This window comes from Macrotis lagotis, chromosome 4 (assembly GCF_037893015.1).
Source record: "Macrotis lagotis isolate mMagLag1 chromosome 4, bilby.v1.9.chrom.fasta, whole genome shotgun sequence".
In the NCBI taxonomy this organism is placed as follows: Eukaryota; Metazoa; Chordata; class Mammalia; order Peramelemorphia; family Peramelidae; genus Macrotis; species Macrotis lagotis.
The window spans coordinates 135,301,980-135,313,269 of NC_133661.1; the positions used below are offsets into that span (position 1 = coordinate 135,301,980).

Genomic DNA, 11,290 nt, shown 5'->3' on the forward strand with positions numbered 1-11,290 from the left:
ATGAGAAGTGTGCCATAAAAAACAAAATTGGCCAAATGGAAAAAGATACAAAAATTCACTGAAGGGGGAAAAATCCTCCTTGAAAAATGAATTGAGGGATTCCAAGTCAAGATGGTAGATAGAAACCAGGACTTCTGTTAAGTGTTCCTTGTTTCTCTCAAAACCAACATTAATCAAGTCTCTTAACAGATTTTTGGATGGGCAGAATGAACAAAAGATGAAAGTGAAGCATCTCCCAGAAGGTCTATCAGGGGCAGGGGGAGGGAGGGAGGGGCAGGCAGCAGGTGAGATGGAAATCGAACCTGAGATCCTTCCCTGTGGGAGTGGAGGCTTTGGAATTGGGATTTGGTCATTCCCCACATGGGAAAAGCTTCAGTGCAGGTTCTCAAGAACCATATTCAATTTGCATGGTTGGTCTAGATGGTCCAACCCTTGACTATAGGTCTCTGACATTTCAAAATGGTAGGAGGACCTGGCACCTTCTTGTAAACATTCCATATTTAGACCCCAGGCATTCCTACCGTTTCCAAATGTGTAGGTTGACTGAGTTCCACATCACTGATAGCTAAACTAGAGAGAGTTCCAGACCTTCTTGTGCAAACAACTCAGACGTAGCCCCAGGTATTCCCACATCCTCCAAGGAGAGAGTGGGGTGGGTGACTTCCCCCACTCTGAGAGAGCCTCTAGAGTTTCCAGACTTGTCAGCCTAGCCTAGGGACTGGGTTGCCTGTGAAACAACCCAGAGATAGCCCCAGTAGTTTCCACTGTGGGAAGTGGGCAATTGATATCTCCAGCACAGATAGCCCCAAGAGAGAGAACCTCAGATTACCCCTACCAGTCAATCTGCCATACAAGGGCTGGGAATTGTTAACTTCAACCGACCAAGTCAGTTAGCAAGCCCTCTAGTGTCCTCAACATTATAAGTCTTCAAGCAAGCCCCTCCCCTTCATAGGAACTTTGGAAGAATGCATTAAAAGTTACCTTGGAGATAAAGATGGGTAAAACACAATCTCAGGAAAGGAAAGCAGAAGAGGGTATATGTGAAGTTAAAGAGGAGAATATAAATTGGTCCTGAGTCCAGAAAGATTTCTTAGAAAAGTTCAGAAAGAATATTAAATATCAAATGAAAAAATTGGGAAAAGAAATGCAACATAAAATTAACATTTTGCAATAAAAGTGATAGAAGAAAATAAATCCTTTAGAAGTTACCGGGGTTTCCTTTTCATACAACATGGTAGTGTAAATCTCTAAAAAGGGAAAGTTTGTTGCCAATGTCATCTCCAAAGATGAGGTGAATGAATTTCTCACCAGGGAACTAGCTGAGGATGGTTATTCTGCTATGGAGGTTCAAGTTACCCTAATCAGGACAGAAATCATCAACTTAGCCACCAGGACTCAGAGGGTCCCTGGAGAGAAGGGTCACTGTATTTGTGAACTGGCAGCTATAGTTCGGAAGGGGTGTTGCTTCCCTGAAGGCAGTGTAGAGCTGTATACTGAGAAGGTTTACACCAGAGCTCTCTGTGCTATTGCTCAGATCCAATCCCTACATTACAAATTCCTAGGAGGTTTGCTGTTTGTAAGACCTTGCTATGGTCTTACATTACAGAGAGATGAAGGACTATGAAGTGCTGGTGTTTGTAAACTCAGAGATGAGAGGGGCCATGTCCCTGAAGTTTGTGGATGGCCTGATTATCCACAGTGGAGACCTCATCAACTACAACATTGACACAGCTGTGCACCATATCCTCCTCAAGCAGGGTGTATTGAAAATTGAAATCAAAATCATGTTGTTTCAGGGACTCTAATGGCAAGATTGACCTTAAGAAACTCCTGCCATGGGTGGCTAGGTGGCATAATGGATAAAGCACCGGCCCTGGAGTCAAGAGTACCTAGGTTCAAATAGGGTCTCAGACACTTAATAATTACCTAGCTGTGTGGCCTTGGGTAAGCCACTTAATCCCGTTTGCCTTGCAAAAAACCTAAAAAAAAAGAAACTCCTGCCTAATCAAATGAACATCATAGAACCCCACATCTCAGAGCAAAAGAGTGAGAAGGTAGAAGAACCAGCCAGTGCCCACTGTCTAACAGGACTCTTGGATACCTGGAATGATATACGTGAAGCTCTTCTGTAAAGATCTTTAATAAAATCTTTAAAAAATAAAACAAAATAAAACAAACAAAAATATAATTGGGGCAATTGGAAAAAAAGATAACAGCTCTTTTAAAAATAAAATTGACCAAATGAAAATTGAAATACAAAAACTATAAGAAGAAAATACCTCCCTGAGAAGTAAAAGAGGAATAATTGAAGCTAATGATTTCATGATAATCCAAGAAACTGTTAAACAAAATCAAAAAATAGAAGAAAATGTGAAACATCTCATTGGTAAAACAATTGCCCCTGGAAAATAGATCCAGGAGAGGACTAATTGAAAACCATGATCAAAAAAAGATCCTGGACCTCCACTCATCAGGAAATCATCCAGCAGAACTGCCCTGACAACCTGGAACCAGAGGGTTAAATAGTCATTGAAAGAATACAGTGATCACCTCCAGAAAAGCATCTCAAAATGAAAATGTCAAGGAATATTGTAGTCAAACTTCAGAATTAAAAGAGTGTGGAAAAAGTCAGCAAATGACCAGAAAGAAGCCATTCAAAATTTGAGGAGCCACAAGCAGCATTACAAAGGACCTGGCTGTATCAACATTAAAGAATTGAAGAACTTGGAATATAATATTCTGGAGGTCAAAAGAGCTTGTTTTACAACCAAGAATCAACTATCCAGGAAAATTAAGCATACTCTTTCAGGGGAAAAAAATTGAACTTTAATAAAATTCAAACTTTTTTGATTAAAAAAACAGAGCTGAACAAAAAAATTTTAGCTTCAAATAGGAGAATTAAGAGATACATTTATTAATTTAAGAGAAAAGCTAAATAGGGGAAAGAAAAAGATTGTTATTCAATAAGATTAAACAGGTTACATCCCTATCTTGGAAGAAAATCTCATAACTCTTGAGAATCTTAGCTCTATTAGAGGGAGATTGAAGGTTGATTTTGATGGATTAATATAAAAAAATAAAACATTAGAAAAGGAGATTGTAATGAGACTGGGAGGAAGGGGCAGGTAGAATGAAGTAAATTGCATATTATGAAGAGGTACAAAGGGAAAGAAGGGGTTGAGAACTGCTTGAATCTTACATCAAATTTGACTTAAAGAGGTAATAGCACATTTACTCAATTAGGTTTAGAAATATATATTTACTTAGAAGGGGAAAAAGAATGGAGAGAAGAAAGAGAGGGAATGAAAAGGAGGAGAAGGGTAAAAGGAAAAAAAGGGAGGGGGCTGATAGAAATGGGAGCAGATTGAGGGAGGAGGTATTCAGAAGCAAAACACTAGTGAAGAGGGATAGGGTGAAGGGGGGAGGGTCCAAATAGAAATGGAAAAGCATGGAGAGAAATAAAGAGTTAGAAATAATAACCGTGAATGTGAATGGGTTAAACTCTCCAATAAAATGGAAGTATATAACAGAGTGGATTAAAAACCAGAGTCCTATTATTTTCTGTTTACAAGAAACACATTAGAGAGAGAGAGAGAGAGAGAGAGAGAGAGAGAGATACTACAGAGTAAAAGTAAAAGGCTAGAGTAGAAATATTATACTTCACCTGAAGTGAAATAAACAGGGGTAGCAATCGTTATCTCAGACAAAGTAATAGCAAAAATAGGTATAAGGAAGAGAATTGCATCCTCCTAAAAAAGACCATAGACAATGAAGTCATTTCAACACTTCAACAAGCAGTATAACATTCAAATTCTTAAATGAGTTACTAGGAAACGTAGACATCAAAATTATACTGGTGGGGGACCTCAACTTTCCTCTCTTAGAATTAGATAAATCTAACCATAAAATAAACAAATAAGCAGGTGAAGAATGCTAGAAAACTTAGATTTGATAGATCTTTGGGGAAAATTAAATGGTAATAGAAAGGAATAAACATTTTCTTTCTGCAGTATATGTTAACTGCACAAAATTTGCTATGTATTAGGGCATAAATACTTCATAATCAAATGCAGGAAGGCAGAAATATCAAATACAATAAAAATCACATCAAATAAAGGGCCCATGAAGACGCAGACCTAAAATTTGTTGGAAGCTAAGTACCTGGGGCAGCTAGGTGGTACAGTGGATTTAGGAGTTAGGAGTACCTGACTTTAAATCCAGCCTCAGACACTTAATAATTACCTAGCTGTGTGGCCTTGGGCAAGCCACTTAACCCCATTGTCTTGCAAAAAAACCTAAAAGGGAAAAAGGGGGGGGGACTAAGTACTCTAATTTTAAAGAATGAGTGGATCAAACAATAAATCATAGAAATAATAAAAACTTCATCCAAGACAATGACAATAAGGAGTTAGCATACCAAAACTTGGTGGGTTTAAAAAAAAAATTGTGGAATATAGACAAAGCAGTTAATAGGGGAAATAGTATATCAAAGCATATATGAATAAAATAAAGAAAAGAAGAGACCAATGAATTGGGCATATAAGCTTGAGAAAGAACAAATTAAAATTCTCCAATTAAATACCAAATTAGAAATTCTGAAAATCAAAGGAGAAATTAATATGACAAAAAAATTAAAGTAAAAATTCAGAGCTATTTTTGCCCAACTGTATGCTAATAAGTTTGACAATCTACATGAAATGGATGAATATTTACAAAAATATAAGCTTTCCAGGTTAAAAGAAGAGGAAATAAATATTTAAATAGCCCTGTCCAGGAAAAAGAAATAGAATAAGACATCAATGAGCTGCCTAAAAAAAATCTTCAGGATAGATGAATTTACATTTTCCAATTCTATGTAAACTATTTGAAAAAACAGGTGAAGGAGTTCTCCCCAAATTCCTTCTATGGCACCAATATAGTGCTGATACCAAAACCAGGAAGAGTCAAAACAAAGAAAGAAAATTCTAGACCAATTTCTCTAATGAATATGGATACAAAAATATTAAATAAAATTTAACAAAGCAATTACAGAAAGTTATCACTAGGATAGTACAATATGAGTAGGATTTTTGCCAGGAATGCAGGGTTGGTTCAACATTAGGAAAAACTATCAGCATAATTCACCATATCAATAACAAACCCAACAGAAATCACAATATTATTTCAATAGATGTTGAAAAAAACATTTTCTATTAAAATATTTCTATTAAATATTTTCTATTTCTATTAAAATATGAGAGAGCATAAGAATAAATGGAGTATTCCTTAAAACAATCCACTCTCTATTTAAAGCCATCAACAAAGGACAGCTAGATGGCACAGTGGATAGAGCACCAGCCCTGGAGTTAGGAAGACCTGAGTTCAAATTCTATCTCACACGATAATTGCCTAGCTGTATGACTTTGGGCAAGTCACTTAATCTCATTGCAGTGCAAAAGAAAACCATCAATAAGCAGTATATGTAATGTGGATAAGCTAGAAGTATTCCCAATAAGATCAGTGATTAAAACAAGCATGTCTGTTATCACCACTATTATTCAATATTGTATTAGAAATATTAGCTTTGGCAATGGGAGAAGAAAAAGAAATTGAAGGAATTAGAATAAGTAACAAAGAAATAATTCACTAACTTTTTGCAGATAATATGATGGCATGCTTAGAGAACACTAGAAAATAAAAAACTACTTGAAGAAATTAGCAACTTTAGGATATAAAATAAACTCACGAAGATCATCAGCATTTCTATATATTGCTTAGCAAGACCCCAGCAGCAAGAAATAGAAAGAGAAATTCCAAATCTGTCAAGTCAGATTAAGAAACTATGTGGACCCCTCGGCCTCTCTCCTCTGAACCCCGCAGAGCTAGCCCCGACCAGAAATTCAGCATGTCAATTTTGAAGATCAATGCAAGAGAGATCTTTGACTCTCGTGGAAACCCCACCATTGAAGTTGATCTCTATACTTCAAAAGGTCTCTTCAGAGCTGCTGTGTCCAGTGGGGCTTCTATTGGCATCCATGAAGCCCTGGAGCTCCAAGACAATGATAAGACCAGATATATGGGGAAAGGTATCTCAAAAGCGGTTGAGCACATCATTAAAACTATTGCCCCAACCCTGATTAGCAAGAAACTGAATGTTGTGGAGCAGGAGAAGATTGACAAATTGATGATAGAGATGGATGGTTCTGCGAATAAATCTAAATTTGGAGCAAATGCTATATTGGGAGTGTCTCTGGCTGTTTGTAAGGCTGGGGCTGCTGAGAAAGGTATCCCCTTGTTCTGCCATATTGCTGATCTTGCAGGCAATGAAGAAGTCATCCTGCCAGTTCCAGCCTTCAATGTGATCAATGGTGGCTCCCATGCTGGCAACAAGCTAGCAATGCAAGAGTTCATGATCCTCCCTGTTGGAGCATCAAACTTCAAGGAGGCCCATGTGCATTGGAGCTGAGGTCTACCACAACCTGAAGAATGTGATTAAGAAGAAATATGGACAGGATGCCACCAATGTAGGAGATGAAGGTGGCTTTGCTCCTAACATCCTGGAGAATAAAGAAGCTCTCGAGCTGCTGAAGGAAGCGATTGGCAAGGCTGGCTATACTGACAAGGTTGTAATTGGCATGGATGTTGCTGCCTCTGAATTCTTCTGGTCTGGGAAATATGACTTGGACTTCCAAGTCTCCTGATGATCCCAGCAGATACATCTCACCTGCTGAGCTTGGGGACCTTTACAAGAGCTTCGTCCGGGACTATCCAGTGGTGTCTATTGAAGATCCCTTTGACCAGGATGATTGGGAAGCTTGGAAGATTTTACTGAAACTGCAGGCATCCAGGTTGTAGGGGATGATTTCACAGCGACCAATCCCAAGCGCATTGAAAAGGCTGTGAATGAGAAAGCTTGCAATTGCCTCCTGCTCAAAGTGAACCAGATTGGCTCTGTGATGGAATCTCTCCAGGCGTGCAAGCTGGCCCAGTCCAATGGGTGGGGAGTAATGATTTCCCATCTCTCTGGAGAGACTGAAGATACCTTCATTGCAGACCTGGTGGTGGGTCTCTGCACTGGGCAGATCAAGACTGGGGCGCCCTGCCGATCTGAGCATTTGGCCAAGTATGACCAAATTCTCAGAATTAAGGAAGAACTGGGCAGCAAGGCTAAATTTGCTGGAAGGAACTTCAGAAACCCTCTGGCCAAGTAAGCTCCATGACCATGAAGCCCCAGAGCTAGTAGGCAACAGTCACCTCAGTAGAAGTCCTCCAAAGAATGGGCAGCACCAAGTAGTAGACCAGTTTTGTTTTGGGGATGGGGGCTCTGTTCTGTAACTCCACCCCACTCTCTTCCACCTTTCTGTGTTCTCACTGCTTCTTCTGGTACCTGATCATTTGGTCCTTTTTTTGGAAGACCTCATCTTGTAACTGGGTAGAATGATCTGTTCTCACCCCCATCCCCAGTGTTGTTGTGCAGAGTCATATATTTGTGATGCAGCCCCCCAACAAGCCCACAGGCCAGATCCTTTAGTGGCTTCTATGTGCAGAATAAAAGTATTCAGTAAAAAAAAAAAAGAAAAGAAAAGAAACTATGTGAAAACAACTATAGAACACTACACAAATAAAATCAGACATAAATATCAATTGTTTGTGGGTAGGCTGAGCTAATATAATAAGAATGACAATTCTACCTAAATTAAATTACTTATTCAATGTCATACCAAACTTCCAAAAAAAATTACTTTATTGAACTACAAAAAATAGTAACTAAATCTAATATGGAAGAACAAAAGGTCAAGAATATCAAGCCAATTAATGATAATAATGTAAAGAAAGGGGTCTAGTCATAGAAGATCTAAAGTTATATTATAAAGCATCCAGTCATCAAAACTGTTTAGTATTGGCTAAGAAATAGAGTAGTGGATCAGTGGAATGGATTATGTATATAAGAAATAGTAATAAATGATTATAGTAATCTGCTGTTTGATAAACCCAAAGATTCCAGCTTCTGGGATAAGAACTCATTCTTTGATAAGTACTGATGAGAAAACTGGAAGATAGTTTGGCAGAAACAAGGCATAGGCCAATATCTCACATTTTATACCAAGATAATATTGAAATGGTTATAGGATTTAAATATAAAAAGGTGATATCATTAAGCCAGTTAAGAGAACAAGGAATTGTTTGACTGTCATATCTATGGAAAGTACAAAAATATTCATAGTGGTTCTTTTCATGATGGCAAAGAATTGGGGAATTGAGGGGATGTCCATCAATTGGGGAATATATGAAATAACTGTGATATATAAATGTGGTGGAACACCAGTGTTCTATAAGGAATCATGAGGGACTGTACTTCAGAAAAGCCTGCAAGAATTTACAAGAACTTATAGTGAGAGCAGCTAGGTAGCACAGTGGATAGAGCACCGACACTGGATTCAGGAGGACCTGAGTTCAAATGTGACCTCAGACACTTAATAATTGCCTAGGTATGTGACCTTGGGCAGGTCATTTAACCTCATTGCCTTACAAAAAAAAAAAAAAAGAAAATGGATACTGAGTGAACAGAGCAGAACCAGAATTATATACACTAACAACCAAATTGGGTGATGATCAATTATGATTAACTTGTTCATTTTAGCACTATAATAATCAAAGACAAATCTAAAAGACTTGTGATGGAAAATATCATCTGTAACTAGAGAGGAAATTGTGGAGTTTGAATGCAAGACCAAAGCTTATTATTTTCAATTTTTAAAAGTTGTCTTATGAATTATGTCATTTTTCTCTTTAATTTTTCCCTTCTGTCTAAATTTGATTCTTCTTTCACAACATGATTAATATGAACCTATGTTTAGCATGATTGCATATGTAGAGCCTATATTAGATTGTTTTCTGTCAGAGGAGGGGGGAGAGAAGGGGGGGGAAATGTAAAATTCAAAATCTTTAAAATAATGATTGATGAAAACTCTTACAGCTTGTTGTTGGAAAAACAAATCAATAAAATCTTTTTTTTTTCAAAAAAGTAGAATTGGGGCAACTAGGTAGTGCAGTGGATAAAGCAACAGCCCTGGAGTCAGTAGTACCTGGGTTCAAATCCAGCCCCCAAACACTTAATAATTAGCTAGCTGTGTGGCCTTGGGCAAGCCACTTAATCCCATTTGCCTTGAAAAAAAAACCTAAAAAAATTGGAATTGAGCAAATAGAAGCTAATGACTTTGTGAGAAATCAAGAAACAATTAACAAAACCAAAAGAATGAAAAAATAGAAAACAATGTGAAATATCTCATTAAAAAAAAACAACTGAATTGGAAAATATATCCAGGAGAGATAATTTAAAAATTATTGAACTACCTGGAAGCCATGATAAAAAAAAAAAGAGCTTATACATTTATCCTAGCAGAAATACTCTAGAACCAGAGGGAAAGATAGTGATCGAAAACTATTTACCAGTCACGTACTGAAAGAGATCCCAAAATGAAAACTCACAGGAATATTATAGTCAAATTACAGAGCTCCTAAGTAAGGGAGAAAATATTTTAAGAAACCAGAAAGAAACAATTCAAGTATCATGGATTAAAAGTCAGTGTAACAGAGGACTTAGTAGCTTCTACATTAAAGGATTATAAGATTTGGAATATGATATGCTGGTGGACAAAGGAGCTAAGATTACAATCAATAATGATCTATCCAGTAAAAATGAATATAATCCTTCAGGGTAAATAAACTGACATTCACTGAAATAGAGGACTTGGAAGAACTGAATAGAAAATTTGACTTTTGAATGCAAGATTCAAGAGAAGCAAAAAAATAGGTATATCAGAAATCATAAGGGACTTAATAAGGTTAAACTGTTTGTATTCCTTACATGGGAAGATGATACTAGTAACTCATAAGAGCTTTATCACTTTTAGGGCAGAAAAAGTATAGATAGATAGATAGGTAGATAGATAGATAGATAGATAGATAGATAGATAGATAGATGGCACAGGTGTGAGTTGAATATGAAAAATAAATTAAGGGATGAGAGGAATGTATGGGGGGGAAAGGAAAGGGAGAGTTAGAATTGAATAAATTATCTTACATAAAAGAGGCAAAAAAAAAGCTTTTTCAGTGAAGGGAAGATGGGGGAAGCAAGGGGAGTGAGTGAACTTTATGCTCATCAGAATTGACACAAACCTGCAATAAAATACACCCTCAAATGGGTATAGAAAATCTATTTTACCAAATAGGAAAGTAAGAGGGGAAGAGGATAAGAGAAAGGAGAGAGGTGATGTAAGGACAGATTGAGGGAGGAGGTTTTCAAAAACAAAACAGAGGGAGGAGAGAGGGTGAAAGGAGAGAGAACAGAATAAATGGAAACAGAATAGGATGGAGGGAAATAGAATGAAAAAAATTGAACAATTTCCTTTGTTAAAGGTCTCATTTCTCAAATTCATAGATAATTGGGTTAAATTTTAAAAATAAGAGCCATTCCCCAATTAATAAATGATCAAAATTTAAGAGCAGTTTCAGATGAAGAAATCAAAGCTACCTAAAGTCCCATAGAAAAATGCTCTAATTTGCATATCTTATTAGTTTGGCTAAAAGGACAGAAAAGGAAAATTATAAATGTTGGGAGGATATGTGGAGGAAATTCACTGCTGCTGGAGTTGTGAACTGATTTAATCTTTATGTACAACAATTTGAAACTGTATCCAAAGGGCTGAAAAATCAAGGATATTCTTTGACCTAACAATACCACTAGTATGTAATTCCAAAAGAGTTTTTAAAGAAAAGGACCAATATGTCCAAAAAATATTTATAGTAGCTTTTTTTTCCTAGTTCAAAGAATTGAAATTGAGGAGATACCCATCAATTGGGGAATGACTGCACAAATTCTGCATGTGATTAGGATAAAAAACTATTTTGCTAAAAGAATTTATAAGAATGATGCTCTCAGAAAAACCTGGAAAGACTTACATGAAAGTAAAAGGGCCTATGTACAAAGTGACAGTAACATTGTAAGATGATCAGCTGTGAATTATTTAGCTAGTTTCAGCAATATGACCTAAGACAACTCTGAAGGACTTATGTTGAAAAATTCTATCCATCCACAAAGAAAAAACTGATGGTGTCCTGAATAAGATTGAAGATTACTTTTTTTTTACTTTTCTTGATTGAGGGGGCAGGAATCTATTTTTTTCTTTTACAATATGACTATTACAGAAACATTTTGCATGACTACACATATATATATAATCTATATCAAATTGTTTGCCTTCTCTTTTTGTTGATATTTTATTTTTCCAAATGCATGTTACAAAAGTTT

General features: G+C 36.7%; 2 pseudogenes; both read left to right on the forward strand.

The window, feature by feature from the left end:
• The first annotated feature begins 1,231 nt into the window (after nucleotides 1-1,231).
• LOC141522727 (small ribosomal subunit protein uS3-like) lies at nucleotides 1,232-1,805 on the forward strand (annotated as a pseudogene).
• Nucleotides 1,806-5,845: 4,040 nt separating this feature from the next.
• Nucleotides 5,846-7,298, forward strand: LOC141520039 (alpha-enolase pseudogene; annotated as a pseudogene).
• Nucleotides 7,299-11,290: the final 3,992 nt, after the last annotated feature.